This window comes from Pelobates fuscus, chromosome 2 (assembly GCF_036172605.1).
Source record: "Pelobates fuscus isolate aPelFus1 chromosome 2, aPelFus1.pri, whole genome shotgun sequence".
Lineage (NCBI taxonomy): Eukaryota > Metazoa > Chordata > Amphibia > Anura > Pelobatidae > Pelobates > Pelobates fuscus.
Genome location: NC_086318.1, coordinates 289,111,612 through 289,138,091, shown reverse-complemented (window position 1 = coordinate 289,138,091; position 26,480 = coordinate 289,111,612). Strand labels below are relative to the sequence as shown.

The window sequence follows — 26,480 nt, the reverse complement described above, 5'->3', positions numbered from 1 at the left end:
AACAAGGAATGTGGTGGGTTGGCCTTCAATAGGTAAAGTCACTGTAGCAAGTGGCCCCCCCTTGTCCCCTGTAGACACTGCCATGACAGGGGTTAATGACACAGGCTTGCCAATTTCCTAATCATCTGGTTCCTCAACTATTGGAACTGGGTTTGTGGCTTTGGGAGCCGGGGCAGGCTTAGGTTCAGGGCAATCACTTCTGAAGTGTCCCTTATCCCCGCAATTAAAGCAATGTCCATCCTCAGGTTTGGTGCCTTTTGGGACAGGAGTGGAGCGGGACACCATGAGAGGAGCTGAGGTGGGTCTCCTGGGGGTCTGGGCAGATTCCAGACCTCTAGCAACTAAAAGTAAAGTATCCAGAGGAACAACCTTATATTCAGGGCGTGCAGCAATGATTCCCTTGCGTATGGAGTCTTTAACACCTTGGACAAACGCACCTGACAGCATTTGTGAATGAATTTTGTCAGTGAGATCAAATCCCAAATCTGTAAACATTTGATACAGTCTTGCATGAAACCTTTCCTCTCCTTTGTCTTGTACAATATCAGTAAGGCCAGCAGCCTGATCTGCAAGTTTGTCCTTAGCCCATTCTCTCAATTGATTGCAAAAAGTTACTCCGGAGGGGTAATCAACATCACTTGTGAGCAGATCTGTACTGAGGTGGCGGGCCATGCTGGGCCAATATGCATCCCCTGCTTTAATAGCACAAATGCTCAGTAAGTCACGCCATGCGGCGGAATAAGTCTTTTGAATCTGAACTATCCCTCGGTGGGGTTAAAAGGCAACATATTTAGGAGGGGCCCGTTCTCCCCGACCCTCGTGCCCAAAAGGATCATCGATGGAGCGGTGGGCCGAGGCTCCCGCAGCCTCCAATGAGTCCTGGGATACCCTGTCATCCTCTTCCTCTTCTATTTCTACGATCTGGGCCCTTCTTCGTGAGGGGGCCGCTTGAGGTGACAGAACCGGGGGATGGGAGGGAGTCCCAGATGCGGGAGTCGCTAGTGGGTCATAATCTTGGGATAAGTAGTCACCGGGAAGTACCGGCATCAGGGGTGCTGAATGACTGGGGGCCGCCCATATTGGAGGCGTGAAAGGAAGCTGCATTGGGGTTAAGGGAAGAAGTGGCGGCCATGTTGGATGTGGGCACATCCGGGGCAGACTATGTCGGACTTGGCATGACCAGAACCTGGGGAGTGGCTTGGGGAAGGGGGTATGGATAATTTGGATAGGGCAGGGCCATGGGGTATGGGAAAGGGTATGGCCAGGCTGGGGAGGGCAGGAGAGTTGGGTTGGGATTAGGGAAGGAGGTGGGATATCGGGCCGTGGTAGGGGCGGGTAAGGGAGAGGACGGAGAGGGATTGGTAGAGGTGGGTGTAGAAGGAAGAGCCGGAGCAGATGTAGTAGGATTGGCAGCAGCAAGAGAGGAGGGGTTAGTTAGCTGGGCGGACGCAGATGGGAGGGTAGGGTTATCAACGGAGAGAGAGTGTAGAGAAGAAATGGCAGATGAAATATTAGGATTAGGTACAGAAGGTAGTGTAGGGATGGATGAGGATGATGGCAATGTTAGGGATGGGGAAGGGGAAAAGAAAGATCCATCAGAATTCAGGACCGGGCAGACAGGGGAGGTGACGGGATGGGCATCGGGAGGATTGGGAGTGGGGAACATAGTCAGCTGGCTATCACCTATTGCTGACTGAACCTTGGGGATAGACATCCCCTGGGCGCCATTTTGGGGCGCTGGCTGAGGGAATACCCCAGCAACATAGTTATTATGATACACAAACAATTTCACACCCTTGTGATTTATTTCTTCCTCAACCCAGCCTTCTTGCTGAATAGCCTTCGCTACTCTGTACCACGCTTCAGCAGTCTTTAATAAATCGTTATCTGTAAGCTTGCCCTTCTTCTCTGTCAGTAATCTACGCCAGCTTTCTGGCTGCAATCTACCACATGAAGGCACAGCAATTTTACACACTTTAGCAATTCTTTCAACACCTTTAACCATGTCCTCTCCCTCTCTGTCTTCAACTAAATCACATGCGAGCCAGCCCTTACTGGGCTTACCCAATTCCTGCCCCATATTCCCCCTCCCCCTACACCAGCGTCCTAGATATAGGGAAAGAAAAGGAAAATGAACAAGAACGTCTACAATGCTCGACTGCCACTCAAGGAAGGGTGGGTCCCCCCTCAAGTGCGTCTTCCCAAAACGTAGACTAGTCACTGAATCCGCCTACCCGGGGTGGTAGACACGGATTGGAGCGAGGCGAGAAGTGTGTGACCAATCACTTCTCTAGCAAGAGAAATGGGAGTGGATAGAGTAATAATACAGGAAGTGTAGAGAAGGTAAAAAGGTAAGGAGAAATCCTTAGAGACAGACACAGGAGTTTGAATGACTCCTAATTAAACAAACAAAACAACAATACAATTGAAATACAGTGCATGCATCACAGTTCAAATAAAATCAACAGTAATCCCTTTCCTTTACTCATGTGGCCGAAGTCACCTCCCTCAACCTCGTAGTGTCTCCGCTCGGAGAACGACTTCCTCAAGTCTCACTACCAGCGGCCACAGGAAACAGCAATCCTCTCCGACCCGAATCCTGTCTAGCCTCCCCCGTTACAGCAGTCCACTAAGTGTGGCCACCTCTATCCTCACTCCCGTAATGCCCCTATGAACCCACTCATAAGTCTCACTACTACGTGGTGCTGGAGACAAGCAATGCCTGCTTGAATCCGCCCGCCACAAATAAAAAAATTGGAATTCCACCAGCCTCAGCGCTCGAAGCTGTGGGTTACCACCTCTCTGCAAGCAGAGTTACGTGCACAATGAGGCTAGCTAGGCTATCAAAGTGACACAAGAAGGATCACAGGAAATTATGAGTCTACACAAATTCCACAGTTCCAACACACCTCTTTTTCCATACAGCCACAGCCACGAAGCTCCTAAAAGAGGTAAACAGGCAAAGAAGACCCCCAGGAAAACTTCCACAGGTCAACCCCCCTTTTTCCCTACAGCCACAGCCACGTGGCTCCTAAAAGGAGTAAACAGGCAACAGGACTCCAGGCAAATCCCCCGGGTCCACCCCCCCCCTTTATCCCAAAAGGGGCAACAGACAAACACAGGACCCCCAGGCAAACTACCACAGGTCCACCCCCCTTTTATCCCAAAAGGGGAAACAAATAAACACTCAACCCGGGCACTCAAGCTAGAATATGCCAATATAAACACACCCAGGCAACAGATAGACTAAATGCAGGTAAACAAGTGAGTAACGAGACCCCGGGCAAGATATTACCTGTCTTTGATGTCCTCCCGGGAAGCAGTCAAAGACACGTGGACGGGTCAATCAAAGGGGCCGGAACATACCGGTGGCTCTGCAGAAGTCTCTACCGTGTACCTGGAGGTGATCAATCTCCTTTCCTTCCCCCCGGATTCCTCCGTCCAACAGCGTCTTCCTTAGGACGGCTCACCGGCCAGACATAGCCCGGGGCCCCACGTTGGGCGCCAAAGTTGTTATGGTACTTTTTAGCAGTAAACAAAGATGTTTAAATGTCTATCTGTTCCTGTCCAAATTAGAGAAAATTAAATTGCGTATATACGCTGAAGTAATTCAGACTGACACACGGAGTTCAGGTTAAAATAACTTCGAGGAAATTTATTGGCAAGTGAAACAAGAGCGGGCTCGCAGGCCCTTTTAAGAGGCATTTTGCGTCATCATTGATTATCAAGATATCAGTAAATAAACATCATTAATTGGATTAATTGTTAAGTGTCTGGGTTAGTGTCCACCTATCAATATAATTAATTGGCTCAAAAACTAAGTGGTTAGCTAAGTGTCCACCCACCGATAGGTGGTATTGTTCTGGACACGGGTGGGGACAGAGGGCTCAAGCGCCATCTTCCCTAGCATGAGGTTTACTCGGTGGAAAGGGGGGCTTGAGCGTCATTTTACACAGTCAGTGATGTCAGGTCTTGTGGTCAGGTGCAAGGTCTCTTATGAATAGAACATTTCATTAGTACAGTGTTCTCATGGCCTTCAAATTATACTATGTTGCGAGTTAGGGGAAATTCAGCAGTTTCTGAGTTAGTCATGTCCTTATAGAGAATACAGTCTCTGTTCATTGTATTAAATGTGCTGGGAAATTCTGTCATGTAATGTATTTTTAAAATGGAGAAGTCAGGTAATGAGGACAAAATGGAGGGTTTGTCTCAATGTGAGGTTAAAATGGAGTTAGTACAATAATTCAGTACAAGTTCAATAAAGATTTTTAATAATTCTACATCACTGGCTATAAGCTTGTTTTCGTTTCGGGTAAACAGGTCGATAGGTTTGGAGAGAAGTAGGGGCCAGGGGTCCATAGGGGTTTGTGATGCTTTGCCAGAGGGGTTAAACTTCGGGCATGTCCGCCAACAGTCGTGGAATGTGCCCTTCTCCCCGCACAGTTTCCAGCAGTTGCTGGTGGGGATTTGTTTCATTGCTGCAAGTCAGAGGGGGGTGAGGTACCATCTGAACAGCATCTTGTACGCTTGTTCTTGATGGTTTACACATATGGAGATTGACTTGATGGCTGCCTAGATGTCTGTCCAGTCTGTGGGGTTGTCAGGGGGGCCCAGGTCCTTCTCCCAGGCTGTGATAAGGTAGGGAGATTTGGGTGTGGTGCATGGTGAGGGTCATGTATAGTTTGGATATTTGGCTTTTACGGATCGGGGAGCGTATGCTATCGCACTCAAAGTCTGCAAGGGTGGATGTGGCAGCTAGGCGTACGGTGTCAGATGTGGCGAAGCTGCGGAGTTGAAGAAATCTAAAGTGGTCGAACGTTGTCAGGGTGGAGGTTTGGGGGTTGTCTGAGTATTGGAGTAGAGGGAGTGTAATGGTCTGTGCTGTTTCGGGAGCCAAATGTAAAGGGAAGGGTAGTCCCGGACGAATATAAGGTGTTGTAAGTCAACCCAGCGTTTATGTTCGGGATGGAGGTGCCAGTGTTGTATTTGTGCCAAGTGGGTGGAGTGTTTGTAATATGCCAGGTTGATGTTGCAGATGGAGAAGTGTGTTATTCTGTGTATGAGGTTGGGGGAGATGAGGAAGTAGTCAATGCGGGAGTATGTGTTGAGGGGTGAGAGTAAAAGGTGTAATCCAGGTCAGAGGGGTGTTGTGCCCTCCAAATATCCAGGAGGTCATGTGTTGAGGAATAGGGAAAATAGCGTCTCGTTGGTGGAGGAGCGGTGTCCGCCTGTCAGCTTGGCTGTGCGGTCTAACATTGGTGCATGGGTTGCATTGCAGTCACCGCCAATGATGCTGTAGTTGGGGCATATAGTGAGGTGAAGGCGTAAGAGGTGGGGCTGATTCTGCCTGTTATCATTAAATACCTGCCCTGTGGGTCTGGGAATGCTTGTAGGTCAGAGAGCGGGCAGGAAGATTTAAGAAGAATGGCCACCCCCTTAGTTTTTGTGGTCTGGGAGTTCTCTAAAAAGGAGCGGGTGTAGTGTCTGTTTCTTAGTGGGAAGTGTCTGGCAGTTGAGAAATGGGTTTCCTGGATTAGAAGGATGTCTGCCTTTTGACTGTTGGCCCATCATAGGAGGGAATGTCGTTTTTTAGGGTTGTTGAGGTCTTTGGCGTTAATGGAGACACAGTGTAGTCTGAGTGGCATGTCTATGTAAGGGGGAGTCTGTGTCGTCGGGGTTGGGTGGGAGGGGAGGCAGGAGGAGGGGAGTCGGGGCGGGGAGGGGACAGTGAGCTCCGGTGGACCCGGGCGAGCAGCAGGGGTTGGGTGGGTGGAAGGGGAGATGAGGTAATTGCTGGGCTTATCTCCAGGACCAGCGGGGGGGACTGTAGAGCCTACGACCTCTCAGGTTTTAAAGCCGGGGACCGGTGGCAGGAATCAAGGGGTGTGGGGACAGCAGTCGACTATCAAAGAGGGGTCAGCAGATTTATACATTTCGGGCAGCAATCATTGCGGTGGGTATGGCACCAGCACGAATGGGTTGTAGAGGGGGAGGTTATGGTTGCGCGGTCAAGGCCTTCCATGCCGGGCGGCATGGGGGAGGGGGACCTCGAGGGCGACCATAGTGTAACAAATAGGGTATCACATTTTGGTAAATATCAAAACAGTAAAGCTGGAGAGCATCAAAACAACAGGACATAATACAGTCATCATGGTTGTGCGGTCAGGGCCTCCCGTCCCCTGCGCCAGATGGTTCAGGAGGGAGGGGGTGCCCCGAGGCCGACCACAATGTTACAAATAGGGTATCACATTCTGGTGAATATCAAAACAGTAAAGCAGGAAAGCATTAAATAACTGAACATAACACAGACGCACGCAACATTTGGGCCTGCCCGTTGGGATGCAACTCAGGACCTTGCCAGTAAAGCGTGGTGGGGGGTTCCACTGCCGCTGGTCGGAGCAAGTCAGGGCCGGGCAACACACTGGGGTGCCAGGCCAAACCTCGGACTACCATGCTAGTTATTAGGAGAGTAAGGTATATTATACAATTACAGCATACGTTACATAGTTGATTACACGTTGGCCATACTTCTGCGGGAGCAAGGCTGTGGAGATTAGATGGTTAGCGTGTGTACAGGGTAGAGTCTCGGTACCCGGTGTATAAGTGAGCAGCTGTATCTCTTTCGTGGGTTCCTCTCGTGAGGCAGTCGGGAGCCAGGTACGTATCAGAGCAACAGGAATATGCCCTCAAACATGGCCCTTAATTTGGAGGGGGGTCTCCCTCACCACTCTCATGAATGCTTCCTTGGTGTGGAAGTAGTGGCAGCGTAGTATTATGTCCCTGGGCTGAGTGGGGTTAGCAGCCAGAGGACGGAGAGCTTGGTGTGCCCTGTCCAATAGTAGGTCTGTCGGTGGTGCGTCAGGGAGCAAGCTGCTAAAGGCTTCATGAAGCGTGGTAGTAAGAGTGTCTTGCGTGTATGTTTCCGGGATACCCCTTATTCGGTGTTTGTTACGTCTGGATCTGTTGTTTAGGTCCTCTTGCGCTTTTTCTAGGAGGGCTATCTGCTCTCAGAGGTTTTTGAGAGCATGATCATGGTCGTTGGTGGTGGTAAGTACCTCTTCCAGTCTGTCTTCCACCTGTTCCACATGTTTCTGTTCCTGATCCTAGAGTGATCCTTTAATATTAAAATACACTTTTATTAATGATATATGTATGTGTATATAAAAGTAGTTAGATCTATACACACACATTGTAACAAACCACCTCTTTTACAGGTAGGATTTTGTCACAGATCTTATGGTAACCACAGCCTTCTAGGATAATCAAAGTCCAGGACACATTCAGCTCAGTTTTTCTGATTTATTTGGTGCAAAATATTCAGGTGCTCCAAAATAAAATAAACAAAACAAAATTGGCTGGAATTGGGTGGCTTTTCCACTTACCAATTGACAATAACAAGATATAGCTACAAAACACACCATTTCTCTGGCTCTTTCTCCCTCACTCTGCAGCAGGCTGATCCCTTCTTTTAAAAGCCTGCCTGCAAATTGACCAGCTACAGGTGAGTATCAATTAGTTCACATACAAGTCCTGGTCTGGGTGTTATATAGCAACTAGTGCCATTGGAGCACTGTCCCACCCTGCTATCCAAATGCTCCGCCCCAGGGACCCTTACCATGGTTTGCAGAGTACCAACAATGTAGTTCAGACAGGCCCCTGTAGGTACTGCATAAGCCGGCTATTCCGGCCGTGTAGTTGCGAGGACCCCACGATCACATGGCTATGGTGGGTGCCGGATCGGCAGAGGGACAGTAACAGAGCTTCCTGTACCCCGGTTGGGTACCTCCGCCGACGGATGCTCCTAGTGCTCACAGAGGGCTTCAAAGACTCCACCAGACACCATAAGCACTGCGGACCCCACAACCGCCGGAGCTTGGTTGGGGTCTCGCTGTCTCCTACCCACCCTGGACCTACGACAAGGATCCAGGTTCAGTGGGTGAACCTCTCTTCCTCCAGAGATTCAAGCAGGAATAGCTCTTACAATAGTTTAGAGAATCCAAGGAAGTATAATGAAATATAGCAATCCCTTGTAGTGATATAGCAGTTTCCCCCAATAAGAGACAAGACTCTAGATTGAGGGTTAGTCTGTTTAATGGAAGCCACAGCTGGCCTTTTATGCAGGTTTCCCAACAAGGGTGATGCCCAGTTGGACCTTGTTGGGCACAGGGACACAAAGTGTACAAACCAAGGAAAACAATGTGACAATGAGTGACACTCCCACATACAGTACACAATCCCGCTCCTCTGCCTGTGATATAATTAAGGCATATAATGCATTAACTTAATTATCCCCAGGCAGAAAAAACACATTTTTACAAAGTCCAATAAGTACCCCAAAATACAACATTTCCCCATATAGCCCTGATCTGGGGGAACAACATACTTAAAAATCACCTAGATTGGTTCAGGGGTTCAAAGGTTAGTTGGAAGTCTCTTTTTGACTGACCGCACGCATGGCTTCATGCCCAAAATAGTTCCAGAGAATGTGCGGCCGGTCCATTCAAACAGTCAAAGTCGCATTCAAATAGTCAAATAGTTCGTGCACAGAGTCAGTGAGTGTATCTGGTTCGGTAGATTATTTCTACTGAACAACGCTCCGTTCGTGCAGTTCCAGTCGCACCTAACTGGAGATGGAATTCCCAGCGGTGTTCGTGCCGTCGATTATCTGATTTCAGTTCCATGCACTCAATGACAAAACAATGCTTGACGTGTTTGATTAACCCCTTAAGGACACATGACATGTGTGACATGTCATGATTCCCTTTTATTCCAGAAGTTTGGTCCTTAAGGGGTTAAACTAAATGGCCGCCGCCACATGTTCGACTATACGAACAGCGACCACACAGAGGTTCTTCAATTAAGCTGTGGTTAACCACAAGCCTGGGAGGTTAACGAGCAGCACACTCCATTTGCGGGTGGTCCGGCTGTTCGACAGTTGGTTCGGTAAATGAACACCATAAGCCTAATCCATTCGGTAAACCCGCCGTCCTTAAGGGGTTAAACATCTGTATGGACTCTGATAAAATCACCTCTTCAGGCAGAGAATTCCACATCCTTATAGTTCTTACTGTAAAAAAACCTTTCCTTTACCTTAGGTTAAATCTCTTTTCTTCGAGCCTAAATGATTGACCTTGTGTCCTATGTATAGCCCTTTTAAAAATAGATTTCCAGATAATGGTTTGTACTGGCCCCAAACATATTTGTATAATGTAATCCTATCCAATGTGTGGTGCTGTTTTTCCAAACTAAAGAGATTTAATTTTTTTTTACCTTTCTTCGTAACTAAAGTGCTCCATTCCTTGTATCAATTTTGTAGCTTGTCTCTGCACTTTTTCTAGTGCCATGATATCATTCTTTAGAACAGGTGGCAAAAATTGCACAGCATATTCAAGGTGGTCTTACCAGTGATTTATAAAATGGCAAAATTATATTTTCCTCCCCAGAATTTATGCCCCTATTTATACATGACAAAACCTTACTGGCCTTAGCAACTGCATATTGACATTGCATATTGCTGCCTAATTTGTTGTCTATAACAATTATCAAATCCTTCTAATGTGTGGTTATCACTAATTCACTGCCATTTAGGGTGTAAGTTGCTTGTGCATTCTTGACCCCAAACTGCATAACTTTGAATTTCTCTACATTAAATTTAATCTGCCATTTTAGTGCCCAGTCCCCCAATCTATCTAAATCCCTCTGCAGCAAAGCAATATCCTGCTCACATTTTATTACTTTACAAAGTTTTGTGTCATCTGCAAACACTAAAACATGGCTTTCAATGCCTATTGCAAGATCATTTATAAATATGTTAAATAGAAGCGGTCCCAAAACAGAACCCCGAGGAAGAACACTTATAACTTTTGTCCAGCTTGAAAATATATCATTAATGACAACTCGTTGTACTCTATCCTTAAGCCAATTTCAATTAGACCAATTTCTTTTAGTTTGAAGAATATTGTGAAGAACCGTATCAAATGCCTTGGCACATCTACTGCAACAACCTGATCTATACTTCTACTTACTTCTTTGTAGAATGCAATCAGGTTAGTTTGGCATGACCTATGTTTCATAAAAGCATGCTAATTTAATACAGAAACAACATCTGCCTTCCTCCAATCCTCCGGTACAATGCCTGAAACAAAATAATCTTGAAAGATTAAATACAGAGGTTCACTTATTTCCCCACTTAGCTCCTTAAGTACGGTGAATACCGTCAGGCCCCATGGCTTTATTTACATTAACTTTCTTTAACTGCTGTAGCACTTTGTCTCGAGTCATCCAATCACAAGTTCTTTAAGTTCACAAGTTTTTTGCAGCAATCATTTGCATATCTCTTGCCATGGGATCGTCATTAATACATACTGAAGAAAAATAGTTATTTAAAATGTCTGCCTTTTCTTGGTCTTCATTAACTAACAGACCCATCTCTGTTTCCGGTGTACCTACACTTTCATTTTTTGTTTTTTTTAGAATTTATGTACTTGAATTTTTTTTTTTGGGGGGGGGGGGGGGTGGGGGGGAGTTGGTTTTGCATTCTTTGGCTATCCATTTCTTATTTTCTAGTTTAGCCACTTTAAATGCCTTTTTGCAAGCATTATTGGCGTCCTTAAATCTCATATAGGATGCCTCTGATTTGTCTGATTTAAATGCTTTAAATGCCATTTTCTTATTTTTAATCTCTTGATTTACTTCTCTACTAAGCAACATTGGTTTCAATTTGTTTCTTTTATATTTATTATCCAATGGTACATACTGAGAAATTTACCTTTCTAATATTTGTTTGAAGAGCTTCCATTTATCCTCAGTGTTTTTTTCACTAATGAGTTTATGTAAGTCGATATGTTGTAAAGCTGCCCTAATCTTATTGAAATTGACTTTTTTTTAAAAAAAAATAATTCTACATTTTAAATATATAGAGTTTATTTAAAAAAATTACCATATTGTGATCACTATTTCCCAAATGCTCCCCTACTTGAATGTTGGTCAAAAGATCAACATTGTTATAACGAGATCCAGACAAGCATCCTTTTTAGTTAGTGCTTGTACCAGTTGTGACATGAAGGTGTCATTTAACACATTCAAAAACCTGATTCCTCTTGCAGAAGTACTAGTCAATCTATCCCAATTTAAGGTCATTAAAATCTCCAATAATGAACGTGTTACCCAGATTTGCCACTTTCCCAATTTGCTCTAGCAACTGTTCCTCCTCATTAATATTTACATTGGGTGGTTTATAACATATCCCAACCAATAATTGATTTCCTTTCGTTTGCCACAGGCAGATATCTACCCATAAAGCTTCCACATTTTCCTTGGCACACTCCACATGCCTAAGATTTGACTTTAAATCATGGTTGACACACAAACATACCCCACCACCCTTCTTGTTTTTCCTATCCTTCATAAATAACGTGTACCCATTTAAGTTAACTGTCCAGTCATGTGTCTCATCCCACCATGTTTCTGTTATGCCTATTGAATGGGGTGTGTAGGGGGGACAAGGCTCTTGCAGAGTTTTTGTAGAGAGGGGGCAGGATTTTTGTGAATGGGGGGTGCAGGTAGTTTGTAGGGGGGCAGGGGTTTTGGAGAGGGGGGCAGAGTTTTTTGTAAATGGCGAGTGCAGGGTGTTTGTAGAGGGAGCAGGGGTCTTGGAAAGGAAGGCAGGGATTTTCCTATTTTTTTTTAGATGGGAGCAGGGTTTGTGTAGCGGTGGCAGGGGATATGTAAAAGGGGGACTGCGCAGGGGTATTGTAGAAGAGGCACTGGGCAGGGTTTTTTGTAGAGAAGGGGGTGCAGGGGTTTTGTAGAAAGGGGGGTTTTGTAGAAGGGTGACTGAGCAGGTTTTTTTGTAGAGGAGTGGGTGCTGTTGTTTTTTTAGAGGGGGCAGGGGTTTTTGTAGGAGGTGAACTGGGCAGGGTTTTTTGTAGAGGGGGGTGCAGGTTTTTTGTATAGGGGAAAGGGATTTTGTAGAAGGGGGACTGGGCAAGTGTTTTGTAGAAGGAGGGACTGGAAGACAATTAAAAAAGAATTTTAAGAAAATAGTGGGTGTTTTTTTTACATTTCAATTGCGAAGGGTGGAGAGGCAAACACAGGTTCCGCCCAGGTGCCAAATGCTCTAGGTACGCCCCTGCCCACAGGTATGCAGTGTGTTTGTGTATAGTGAATACAGAGAGTGTGTTTGTGTAGGGATGTAGCGTTTGTATAGTGAATGCAGAGCGTTTTTGTGTAGGGATGCAGTGTGTTTGTGTAGGCATGTAGTGTGTATAGAATTAATGCAGAGTGTGCGTTTGTGTAGTGGAGATAGTGTGTGTATAGTGAATGCAGTGTGTGTGTAGTGGATGTAGTGTGTGTGCATAGTGAATGCAGTGTGTGTTTGCGTAGTGGAGATAGACCCTTCCTGGACTGATAAGAAAAGGGGGGACATGACTGATGCAGAGATAAGGGGATAGGACAACATGGATATAATATGACAATATGGGGACTGAATATATATAGGGGACAGCTGGGGGGGGGGGGGTTACCAGTTAGCTTGGAAAAGTGCAGGGATCCTGACTTTTCTCCAACTCTGCTGATCTTGCTGTACAGCTTGCTGGGAGGCTCCAGGTAGAGTTGGATGACGAATCAGAGGAGGAGAGAGCCGGGTTGGAGGAGCTGGGACCATTGAATCTGCCACGCTTTGGTGAGTTGGCCTGCGCTAGTGCTTGGGGTACTGCTGGGGCCCTGGGCAGGACAGTGAAGTATTATAGGTTATTGGTAGGTGGTAGTCAGACTAAGGGTAGTGGGTCAGGGGTTCTAAGGCAGGCTACCTCCAGTGGGCAAGGGAGTAGGGGTCCCTGAGATGGGGGCCTATCGTCCATGTCTCCCTGGGTGTGAGCTGTCCCCATTAGGCTTGCACGTGCCGGCGGTTGTCCAGAACAGGATTCTGCAAGGTGAGTTTGTGGATTTGCTTTCTCTTGTTCCTCCAGACAAGGAGTTGGAGGACAGACCACATGGCGGGGCGAACAGCTAGAAAGTGATAAAGGTAGAGCACTTTCGGTAATTGGTTGCAGGGATTTAACATCTTTGGAAGTATCCTGGTGCGTCGTTTCCTAGAGCGGGCCCCCCCCCTTGACCTGATTTGGGGGGCGTACAAGGTGTATGTAGGACAATTCTGGATTAAATATGACCAGCAATTTTGGGGTGCAGGACTGCAGCCTGTGACTGCTACTCATGACCCTGTGTCACCCGTCTCATTTTCCAAAGCCTGTTGGCTCTTCAATGAGAGCCATTGTAAGTGGTTCAGCTCCTGCAGATTTCGGCACGAGTGTGCCCACTGTGGAGGAGCCCATCCAGCTTTGCAATGTTTCAGGAAGGGCAGGCCCAACGCCGCAAAGGGCGTTGGTCGGAACAACGTTCCTCGCCGGAAAGGACGTTGGTGACCTCAGAAAGTTTACTACAATTCTGTGTTTGGTTCGGGGTAGGGAGGGTTTGTTTCAGGACAAACTGGGAGCCGAGGTTCCGCGGGGGCGGATCGCAGGCCCCTTTGATTCCCCCTCTTTTCATAATGTAAGGGTCCCCCCCCCCCGGTTTGGTTCACGGGCCTTCAAGGTCGATTCAACAACTGTCATACCCAGCGGGTGGGTCGGTCAATGACGACATTGACAAGGAAATGTGTCGAGTGCGTTACGCATTGTTTGACTCGGCATTGCAGCTGGTCCGGCGGGTGGGTGGAGGGGCATTGTTGGCAAAATCGGATATAGAGTCCGCTTTTTGACTGTTGCCTGTACACCTGGCTTGTTTTCATTTGTTGGGGTGTTTTGTTAACTGGTTTTACTGCTATGACATGTGCATACCGATCGGCTGCGCCATTTCCTGTTATTATTTTGAACAGTTTACTTCGTTTTTGGAGTTGGTAATGGTGTGTGCATCGGGTTTGGGGTCCTTGACTCATTACTTAGAAGATTTCCTGTTCATCAGCCCTGCTGGTTCACAGGATTGTTTTTCCTTGTTGCAGGCTTTCCGGCATGTGGCGTCCGATTTTGGGGTTCCAGTCTGGTGTCGGTCTTGTCGTTCTTAGGTATTAAAATCGACTCTGTTTGGATGGTTTTTCATATCCCAGACGAAAAACTGGTTGTGGTTTTGCTGCGTCTGGTTGATTTGGTCAAAGGGTCTAAGAAGGTCCAACTGCGCCAGATGCAGATGCAGGGGCTGCTGGGTCACCTGGACTTCACGTGTCGGGTACTGCCTATGGAAAGGTTGTCGCAGGTTGTCGTTGTCGGCGTTTGGGTTGAGGGAGCCCTATCACTACATCCGGGTAACGCTGCGTTTGCGGGCGAATTTTCTGGTATGGATTTCGTTCCTCAGCTGTTACAACGGGCACTCCTGCTGGTTGAGGGAAGCTACCTGTGGCGAAAGTGACCTCACCATTGGTTGTTGGAGGGGCCTGTTTGCCCGCCTCCTACCTTCTGACTATGGCCCCTGGGAGATTGTGCCCTTTAACAACAGTCTTTGGGCTTATGGACTTGTATTGGACAATGCTGGCCCTTTAAGAACCATCTGGGGACATATTGAGACTTTGTGTGACAATGCCCCTTTATGACTATGTCCCCAAACCTTTAAAATCCTTTGTGCATGGCTTTCTGCCACTTGGTTCAGTAAATGGGGCTTACTGAACCAAGTACTGTACAGGCGGACCACTCAGAAGTGGAAGCGTGCAGGCAATCTACCTCCCAGCCTGGGAGCCTGCTGTAGGTAAATTGCCGACCGCTGGGTGGCCACCATTCGTACAGACGAACACGTGGCGGCGGCCATCTTTAATGCAGCTGAAGTTTTACCTTCTCCAGACTTCAATGCATTCGACAATTTGAACGCCGTTCGACAGTTCATTCGACAATTTGAATGGTTATCATTCGTCTGTTTGAACTGACTTTAACATGGGAAATAGATCAGCTGCACAGCCTGAATCTCTGGAACAGTTTTGAGCATGAAAATGTGCTTGCGGTCGGTCACAAAGGACTTCCGACTAACTTTTTATCCACTGGAGGGATTTGTATTATTTTTGAGAGTGCTCATATTTGAAGTATGCTGAGTAAGAATATGTGATTTTTATGAAGATTGAATGTAAAGTTTTAAAGTTACAGTACATGTGTAAAAAATATATTTTTTTCTGTCTGTGATGATTACATTAACCCATTGTGTTTAGTAATTATATCACAGGCAGAGGGGAGGATTTTGTGGGAATGAATGGGAGTGTTTTACTATATATTACGTGTTTGATTGGTTGTTCTTCTAAACCATGTGTGTAAAATGGGCATAAAAGCAGAGTGTTTCATTAAAACTTCATTTCTTCTTCACCCTCAATCTAGAGCCCGGTCTCTTATTGGGGGTAACCAGCTATATCACTACAAGGGCTTGCTATGCTCTGCATGCTCCCTTGGATAATCACTTCTAAGCTCTTTTAAGAGCTTGTTCCTGTTTCCCTCTCTTGGAGGAGAGGTTCACCCACTGGAGCCTGGAGCCTTGTCGTAGGTCCAGGGTGGGTAGGAGACGGCGAGACCCCAACCAAGCTACGGTGGTTGTGGTGTCTGGTGGAGTGCTTGGAGCCCTCTGGAAGCACTAGGAGCATCCAGTAACGGAGGTAACCAGTCAGGGTGCCAGGCGGTCCATTACACTACCCCCAACTCAGAGTTGGATCTCTTCACAGATGCATCCGGGTCTGTCGGTTTGGGGCGTACTTCAGGGGTCAGTGATGTGCGGAAGCGTGGCCCGATGAATGGCGATCCTCGGCGCTTGTACATTACTTGTCGTTTTTGGAGTTGTTTCCCATAGTGGTCTCCCAGGAACTATGAGGTGAGGACCTCGCACGGTGGTATTTCACACGGATAACATGAGTGTTGTCCATGTGATTACTCGGTCGTCGTTGTCGTCTCCTCCAGTTTTGGCGCAGCTGCGATGTCCAGTCCTGCTCAGTTTGCAATTTAATGTGTGGGTTAAGGCTTGTTATGTCCCGGGGGTGGAAAACTGGTAGCTGATGCCTTGTCTCGGTTGCAGGATCGGTTTCGGGAGGCAGCACCAGAAGCTCAGCTGTTCGGTCGGAGTTGCACGCTGTGTAAAATGACACAGAGAACTCTGATTTGTGGATTTCAAGCTGCATCGGTTATTTTATTTGGCCTTTTTTGGGGCTGAAAAAATAAGATTTTAGAAGAAAGAAAACATCAAACCTTTTTTACAGGTACTTAGTTAATGGTTCCCCCCTCATTATTTTTAGGGTGAGGGGGGTAGGTAGGGGTTAATTTTTTGGGGGAGGGGGGTGACTAGGGGTTTGGGGACCCCTAGTCACCTGGGGGGTTAAATTTTTAACCCTTATTGGTATTTAGGGCCCCCACCCACCGCTCAGGGGTGGGGGTCAGGGGGGGGAGGAAAATAGCCCCCCCCTTATTGGTATTTAGGGCCCCCACCCAATGCTCAGGGGTGGGGGCCAAGAGGGAGGACATTATGTCCCCCCCCTTATTCTAATTTAGGGCCCACACCCACCACTCAGGGGTGGTGGTCAGGGGGGAGGACATTAGGTCCCCCCCTTATTGATATTTAGGGCCCCCACCCACCGCTCAGTGGTGGGGGCCAAGGGGAGGACATTAGGTACCCCCCGTTATTCTAATTTAGGGCCTCCACCCACCATTCAGGGGTGGGGGCCAGGTGGGAGGACATTAGGTCCCAGATCCCTAATTGGTATTTAGGGCCCCCACCCACCACTCAGGGGTGGAGGTTAGGGGGGAGGAAATTAGGTCCCATCCCCCTAATTGGTATTTTGGGCCCCCACCCACCGCTCAGGGGTGGGGGCCAGGGGGAGGACATTAGGTCCCCCCCATTTATTCTAATTTAGGGCCCCCACCCTCCGCTCAGGGGTGGGGGCCAGGAGCGAGGACAATAGGTCCCCCCCTTATTGTTTTTTAGGGCCCCCACTGCCGCTCAGGGGTGGGGGCCGGGAGGGAGGACAATAGGTCCCCCAATTATTTTACTTGAGGGCCCCCACCCGCCGCTTTGGGGGCGGGGGCCGGAGGGGAGGACAATAGGCCCCCCATTTTTTTACTTTAGGGCCCCCACCCACCGCTCAGGGGTGATGGCGGGGGGGGGGGGGGCAATAGGGGGAACCTTTTTTTTAAACTGGCTGCTCACTGTTTAATAGACATGCCCCTACTTGCGGTATAGCGAGTAGGGGAAAAATGTACTAATACAAAGTAATTTTTACTTAGTAATTTTTACTTAGTATTGTGTCAGAACAAAACTACTGACAGTATTTTGTTTTGTAACAATTTCTTTATTGAAAGTTTTCACATACAAATATGTCAGTACATAGCCAGCACTGGTACCATTATGTTTTAGCAAAAGTTCAAAAAATACAATAATGCATTTTCCACTGAGGTGTACGTGTAACAGTGCTTTCTTTCAAATATAACGGAAAGCAATTCAGAAATAATGAGAAAACTGCAAATTAAACCATCTAAATTCATAAACGCCTGCTATAGTGTAAAAATCATGTCTCCTACTTGCTTCTATGTTCTCTGAAATATATTCTGATAAAGTTCTGAATTCCCGAATTTCGGAATGCCAAACCGAAAACTTTCCCCAATGCACATGCCTACTGCAAACTCCCAATAGGTGCTTTTAATAAGAATTCGATGGCCATTATTGTATTTTATTTGGATTATGCTTTCTGCATGTGCCACATTACTGTATGTTAGCATGTCTATATGTACCCCATATGATGACTAAGTCTTTGGATTTTCACTTTGTAAGCCCTGTACTCATTATGTCTTGTGAACCTCAATTTATCACTGTTGTTTCAATCTAATACTTTGTAAGATTGTACTTCTGATTTACTGAAAAAAATATGTATTTTTTTAATAAACATTTATGGAATATAAAATGTAATCTAGAACAAGAACAATGTATCTTATTTACACAGACTGTTCTAAACACATGTATTATAGTTTAAAGTAACATTACTGGGAGTATTAATGCTGTGGAGCTCTTTTATATAAACTTTGACACAGCAACAATATGGAGCTCCTGGAAAGGAGGGACAGTAGAATAGAAAAGTGGGACAGAGGGATTTGGACTTAAAATAGGGACAGTCCCTCCTAAATAGGGAGACTTGGCAGGAGTTCCTGTAGGTCTCTAAGTCTGGAAGTGATGGTTTGGAATATGGAGTATTGAATCAAACATAAAGCTTGTGCAAGTGAGTTGATTTTGTGACAATAATTTAAATTTATATTCCCCTGTAGTGTTCCATACATACAGAGAAAAAAGTAATTTTGTCATTTCCACAGACACATTGTGTCCAGACATTCTGTGTCAGAATTCAGAACATCAGATTTTATTGTGATGTCACTGACCAGCTGTTCAGAGAACCCAGATCCTGCTTGTTTTACCAGCATTTCATGAGCATTTCTGATGCAGTGAGATACTTTTGAAAGTACCAAGAGTATGGGAAATTATATATCTATATTTCAAAGCCCCCTGGTCCCACGGCTGTGGGGTATTCAACCACCATCCAGGAGGGTCATTACTGATAAAGAATGTATAACACAGCCTTCGATGAACAGGTTAATGGATAGTTGCAGCTGGTATCACTATAGAGTTATGTGGCGGTGGGGGTTTACATGTAACAGGGTTTAAAATGAAAGTTTGACTTTATTGATCATTAGTCTTATGATTTTTTTTCACTAGGCTCATTATGAAATCAATTAATGATTACTATAGTAATCAAAATGATAATGATCAGAATCACTATGTGACTTTATTAATCACATTTTCTTCCTTAATTAGGATACATCGAAAAGAAAATAAACCCCAAAGCAAACCTCTAGGGGGCAAATGGTGTCCTGAACAGAGCCATGAAAAAACGGCTTACTGCAGCCACATGAAGGCTAAACCATGGACCAAGAGTCTGCTTGATGACATAGATCAGACAAGTGTTTGGAAGCTCAGGTAAATGTAGCATGACACACAGAATGACTGACTATAACGCTATAAGGTTATCTAAACAAGCCCACAGTGTCCTCAGTGAACCAGAACCCTACTTCCAGAACTTACGGTCTGGGTAAGAAGGAAGCCAATGAGAGAAGTATTGCAGCGAACAACTTAACTGGTTTCTCTAAATCAATGTCACAAATTGTTTGAGACTACTACTGCAGTATGACTTGCCAGACATTGCCTAATTTCATTATGGAATGTATTTTACTGTAAACAGAAACTTATTGTAAAAGAAATCATTCAGTAAAAACAACACAACCAATATGTGATCACTGAAAAGACAGGTGCTATCATAATGTTATTATAAATGGTGTATGATTGACAGATAGAGAAGGACAGGGCATCCGATGGAGAGTAGGGAAAGGATGTATAATGTGAAGAAGAGAGAGAAAGAGAGAGGATGGATTGATAGATGGAAAGAAAGAAGAGAACACAACTACTGATAGTATTTTGTTTTATAACTATTTCTTTATTGAAAGTTTTGTTCACATACAAATATGTCAGTACATAGCAAGCACTGGTACCATCATGTTTTAGCAAAAGTTCAAAAAATACAATAATGCATTTTCCACTGAGGTGTACGTGTAACAGTTCTTTCTTTCAAATATAACGGAAAGCAAATCAGAAATAAAGAGAAAACGGCAAATTAAACCATCTAAATTCATAAACGCCTGCTATAGTGTAAAAATCATGTCTCCTACTTGCTTCTATGTTCTCTGAAATATATTCTGGGAATATGCAAACTCAAGAACACTTTGTATCCCCATTGTACCTTTTATCGATACCCATTTGGGCTTAATATCTAACTGTAAAGCATTAAAAGTGAATAGGTGAGAGCAAACACTCAGAATGGTAAAATACTACCACTTTAAAATCTTGAATGGTAAATGGTAGCTGTCAGATATATATTGTTGAGCCTATTCCTAGCAGGCTCAAACTTTCAAGGCTCTTCAATATATAAGCTCCGGATTGCTGCTTACTGGATCTGCTTACTCCCAAGAACGTGACTTCCAAACTTGCATAAGTGGAAAAACACTATTTCTTTTTTTTATATATAATTTATTTATCCAAAGTTGGATTCTCAAGGACCTTTATCCAGTTATCCCAGATCTCATATTGGCGAATATTAATACTTAAATTGGAGGCTATTCCCCTTTCCATTTTCCATTGAGTTATAATGGTTGCCTTAATTTGTTGCCACGAATCAATTGTTGTCTTCTTCCAATTTTTTGCAATGGACATCTTAAAGGCCATCAAAGCCTGAATCAGCAAGCCTTTCTTATATTTAGTTAATTGCAGAAAATTTAAATGTAAAAGCAAATTGTATGGGGTTCAGATATGGGTGGAATCCAAATATGTGTTTATATGCCCCAAGAATTGAGCCCAAGCTGTCACGATTCTGGGAACCAAACACGCTAACACACACACACACACACACACATAGAAAAGGTGCAGTACCGGACCTTAGAGTGGCCGGGCTAAGCACACAAAGAATAGTCAGGAGACAAGCCGAGTAAGGGGAACCAGAAGACAGAATAATGAGAAACAAGCCGAGGTCAAAGGGTAGGAGAAAGTCACAAAGTCAGATTAACAAGCCAGAGAGTACGTAACCAGAAACACAAGTTCAGTAGCAATACTAGCAAGCAAAGACCACAACAGGGCAGGGACGAACAGGAAAGGTAAGTATTTAACCCCTTAAGGACCAAACTTCTGGAATAAAAGGCAATCATGACGTGTCTCACACGTCATGTGTCCTTAAGGGGTTAAACCATAAGGTTAATTCTGATTGGATAATTTCCAATCAGAATTAACAATCACACGTGGGAGATATCTAGACCTCCCACTGTGATTGAGGCACTGTGCCTTTAACGCCGGGTCAGGTGGCTGACCCCGGCGTGTAATAAATTGGGCGGTCTCCCAGCATGCAGCGTCATGCATGCTGCCGCTGGGGGACGTGGAGGAAGACGCGGGCGGCATCCGTGGCTGGGAGGATGCTGCCCGCCGAGCGCATGGCAGGAAGGGGACCGCAGACAGCTGGAGGGTGAGTGCCGCGAGTGGACTGCAGCCTCCCCTCGCAGCCGCCCACGGGATCCTGATACAAGCTTCTTTAATTGGTGCACAATCCCACCATATATGTAGTTCATTCGCCCCCTCATTCCCACATCTCCAGCATCTAGAAATCTCTGCCTTCGAGAATTTCTGAATCTTGTTAGGTGTCATATACCATCTATTTAGGATTTTGAAGTGAGCTTCCCTGATATTTAAGCAATGTATCGTAGAGTAGACTGATTGGAGAGCCCTATTCCATTCCTTTATATTGATTTTTATTAATAAGTCTCTTTCCCATTTAATTTTAGCTATGGGGTGAACAGGTCCTTTTATACTTTTCACAATCTCAACACATCTGGTTAATATTTTCGTATTTTTCTATTCTATTCTAGTCTATTAAATCATTTAATTTAGATATTGATAATGACTTCGTAATACTACCGAGGGAACTCGGTAAAAACTTTTAATCCTAATAAAATTTAACGCTTGTGAGTATGAAATACCATAAACTCTTCGTATCTCAGCAAAGGGGATGATCTTCCTATCTACTAGTATATCTGCAATTTTTTTAATTCCATGCCCAGTCCATTCGGACGTATCCAGATTTTCCATCATAAAAGTCAAAGCGGGTAAAATTTTATTTCTCAATTCTAATTGGTTTTTGAAGTAGGTCCACAACTTTAGGAGAGGTCTAGTTATCAAGTTGTCAGTTAGGCATCTTGTATTTTTGTTTCCACTATTATTTCTTGTAGGCCACATTAGTCCAACTTTATTATATGGATCTGTAATGTCTTCCTCTTCTATTTTAAACCAATTTTGTGGGAATCTATCCTGCGTAATTAAAGGAAGTGTATGCATAAGCTGAGCCGCTTGATGATATAAAATAATATTTGGGAATCCAATCCATCCCTCTTTATGCTTCAGATATAGGAGTTCCTGCCCAATTCTGGGTTTCTTATCGAGCCAAATATAATCTCTAAATATCTTACTTATGAATTTGAGCCGTTGGGGATGCATCTGTAACGGAATCATCCTCAATAGATAAATAAACTTAGGGAAAACATATGACTTAATAAAATTGACCCTACCCCACCATGATAACTGCATAGAATTCCATTGTTTTAGAGAGTGAGTACATTCTCTAATCAAAGGGATTACATTAGCCTTCATTATATTCTCCAGATCTTTCACTATATTGATCCCAAGATACACAAACCCCTTTTTTCCCCATTTAAAAGCGAAATGTTAATTTAGATATTGAAGATCTTCCTCTTCCATATAGAAGGGTAGTACCGTTGTTTTTTGGACATTAAGTTTGTAATTTGACAGATAACTATATCTTTCAATTACTTGCATAGCAGCTGGAACTGACTTGATTGGGTTGGTTAGTGTTAACAATGTATCATCAGCATATTGGCTTATCTTAAAATCTTTCTCTCTCTTTTTGAACCCTGTTATTTCAAGATTTTTGCGTATTTCATATGCTAAGGGTTCAGCCGTTAAAATGTAAAGTAGTGGAGAGAGAGGGCAACCTTGATGAGTGCCATTCGATACCGTAAACCACTCAGACTTAATCCCCCCTCCCACTATCCTACTCGTCGGTGAGGAGTAGCAGGCCAAAATTGCTAGAAGGATCTGACCTGAAAACCCAAAAGCTTTTAAAGTTGACTGCATAAAATTCCAACCAACCCTATCAAAAGCCTTTTCTCCATCTAAGGCCATCGTTAAAAAAGTGGTTTTGTTCTCGTGGATCTTAGTGGATATATTTAGTATCTTCCTAATATGATTGGACGACAACCTTCCTGGTATAAAACCCACCTGGTCTTCTGCAATCAGAGAAGAGATTATATTCTTAATTCTTTTAGCAACAATTGAGGCATAAATGTTGTAGTCATTGTTTAATAGGGTAATTGGCCGATAGTTAGTTATTTCTTCTGGATTTTTATTGCTTTTTAGGATAGGAATAATATTAGCTGCTAACATTTCCTTAGGTAGTTTACCAGTATTCATCGCTAGATTATAACATTCTACCAAACACTGGGCCAGCCTGTCCTTATACATTTTAAAAAAGGAATCTGTAAACCCATCTGGGTCCAGCACTTTATTTTTTTTCATAGTATCAATAGAATCGATAACTTCTTGTAATGATATCTCTGTGTTCAATTAATCTAATTGAAGATCATTTTGTCTAGGGAGATGAATATTCAAAAAATAATTATTTATATCCTCTTGAGAATATGTAGCCGGTAAATTATATAATTTATGATAATAATCTCTAAATACTGCTCCAATTTTCTTAGGATCTAGTATAGTTTCATTTCCCTGTTTTATTTTTGTAATTAATTTGTTTTTTTGTTGATTTTTAACTTTATTAGTAAGTATCGGATCTGCCTTATTGCCCCTGTAATAGTAGTTTATTTTCATAATCTGTAAATTTCTGTTTATTTTAGATATCAAGATTTCATTTATTTTATTTTCTATAGTCCTAATTTGATTTGACATAGTTCTTACGGTTGCAGCGATATTTTTTTTTATAACATTCACTCAGCTCGATATATAGACTTGACAGAGATTCCTGCCTCTTTTTCTTGGCTTGGCTTCTAGGCTAATTAAATGACCCCTAATGATACTTTTAAATGCACACCATTTTGTAGCAGCAGACACTTCATTATTATCATTATCCAGCCAAAACATATCTATCGCCTCGGCAATCTGTTCCCTGTTAGATTTAGAGATTAATAGCTTATCATTTAATTTCCAGTCTGGTCTTTGCCTTATGATATTATTCTTTAATTGTATTTTAACCCATATTGTGATCAGACCAAGTGACCGTAATTATATTAGTAGATTTCACATGTTCTAACAGACTACGATCTCCAAATATAAAGTCTATTCTTGAGTATGAACAGTGAGTCTTACTGAAACATGTCAAATCTTTCTCTGTAGGATGAAAAATCCTCCAACAATCAAAGAGGGCTTCATATTGGATTATATTATGATTTTTTTTTTTGCCAAATTAATAACGTTCCTCAAAGGTTTTTTAGTCTTTTCAGAACTTCTGTCTAAATTAGCGTTCCGTTACCAGGTTAAAATCGCCCATGACTATAGTACGGCCTTGCTTGATTTTGTCTAATTGCGCAAAAAATGTGTATAAAAACTGAATCTGAGAAGTATTCGGGGAATAAATGTTAGCAATTTTATATAGTTGGTCTTCTATTGTACATATAGGAATAATCCATCTTCCCATCTTATAAGTTTTCGTATGTTTTATAGAGAGATTTAATACTGATGAAAAAAAAATGGCTACTCCCCTCTTTTTTTTATCTTTATCCGAGGAACAAACTGAACTAGGAAAGTCTTTAAAGCTAAATTTCCCCCTCATCATCTCTACGCCAGTGAGTCTCTTGTATACCTACAACTTGCGCATTTTCTCTTTTTACATGTTCAAATAGCGATCTCCTTTTCTGTGGAGAATTCAGGCCCTGCGCATTAATTGAAACAACATTAATCATATACTTCTTATCCTACTTTTTCTTTCTCTTTTTTCTACTTATCTCTTTCCCCATTCTATTGTCTTTGTTTCTTTTATACTGCCCATTTAGGCCTAAGTTTCCACCAGAGTGGGTATCTCTATCTTTCTTTGCTTCTAGCATATATAATTGAATTTTATATTTCATAACAGACTGCATCAACTTATAACATACCGGACACCAAAAAACATTTACAAAGAACACCAAATATAAGAACATCCCTAAAAGGAAGTGTGGATGGACCTGTGATATACCCTCTTTCACAGATCCTCCAAATAGATCCTATTCAGGATCATTATTATGATGCTGAACCACCCCAATTGGGAAATATTTTCAGCCATATTGTTATCCTTTGCCCTTCGGATTGTCGAGTGTATAATCCTGGTTATCACAGGGCGTCAAGAGAAGGAGGAGAAAAAAAATAAAATAATTTATGCGTATCCAATTTACTATTGATATGATTTCTAGCCCATATCCATCACCGTTTCATATATATTAGATTCTTATACTATGAGAAAGTTCTTAAGAAATCTCCATTTTTAACTGGCCTTTCATTTCATTCATCTTAGATCTAATTTTTATATACACACTGTCCACTTAAGGTCAGTTGTATCGTTAAAATGCTTTCTCAACCTCTTCCTTACCTATCTGTGATTCACTAACACTAACTTGTGATCCTGGTTAATTGTGTATTACGGTTTCTTTCAATAATAATATTGCCTTATATACAAAATCTAGCAGATTATCAATTCCTCCATTGTTAATTTATACTCTCTCAGTACTGTGAGCACAAAAACCTTTAATCTCCCCTGTAGATATCCATTTCTCTTCTTTTTTTTCCCCTTTTCCTTTCCTTTCCTTTTGTGATCAAAACTTATTTTTTTTTTTTTTAAGTGATCAAAACTTTCTATTGAGTGTCCTAATTTAAGTAATTGCCTAATTCTAATTTTGAAATATTTGTGTACACACAATTACATTATATCTGTGTTACAGTTATTCATTCTATATACATTACCCCCCCTAGTTCCCATTAACGTTTTGGTGTATCAAATGTCAAAGGTTGGAAATCATGCGTATATCCATAGACTCAAGGCCTTCATCAAATTATTAGTGTTTTTGTAAGTAATGTCCTTTTTTCCCCACTTTTCTCTCTCATCATTTTTCTTATATTATATTTTTTTTTTCAAAGAGAAAAAAATGGAAAAACACATGGGGGAAGAAAAAAAAATGAAAGAAAAAAAGGATTATATCCCTTCTATTATGCATCTTCTCACCTTCATCCTTTGTCTCCCTCTGATGAATTATTCAAATCAAAGTTCTGCTCTCTAAACCATTTCGAAATTGCAATAACATCTGAAAAAGAGTATGTCTTTGCTTCATAAGAAATTGTAATTTTACAGGGATAACGCCAGGAATATCGAATATTCTTCTGTCATAAAATCTTTGTGTATATTGCAAACGGTTTTCTTTTGGCTCTGGTGTAATATGAGATATAATCAGATGAGATCATAATATTACTGTATGGATCATTCAATCTAATAAGTCTTGAAGCTTTTAAGACTTGATCTTTCATTTTATATGTCGAACAGCAAATCATTACATCTCTGGGCTCAGTTTGGGCCACAAATTCTGGTTTCATAATTCTGTGGCATCTTTCAAGAAAGTTTACTGGATTTGTGGTTTGGATGCCTAAATGTAAAAGAATCTCCATTATGTAGTCTTGCAGTTTATCATTATTAATACATTCTGGGATACCCCTGATTCTTAAATTATTAAGTCGAGAACGATCTTCAAGATCTGCAATTTTGAGTTCCAGATCAGCTATTTTTTGATTTGCCTTCCTCATATTATCTTCTGCTGAAACTTGCTGGAATTCCAGCGATT

General features: G+C 43.3%; 1 long non-coding RNA gene across 1 annotated transcript in view; it reads left to right on the top strand.

Annotated features, from left to right (window-relative positions):
* Positions 1-26,480, top strand: part of LOC134585784 (uncharacterized) — a 171,780-nt gene that overhangs the window by 47,781 nt on the left and 97,519 nt on the right. The gene's annotated exons all lie outside the window — the stretch shown is intronic.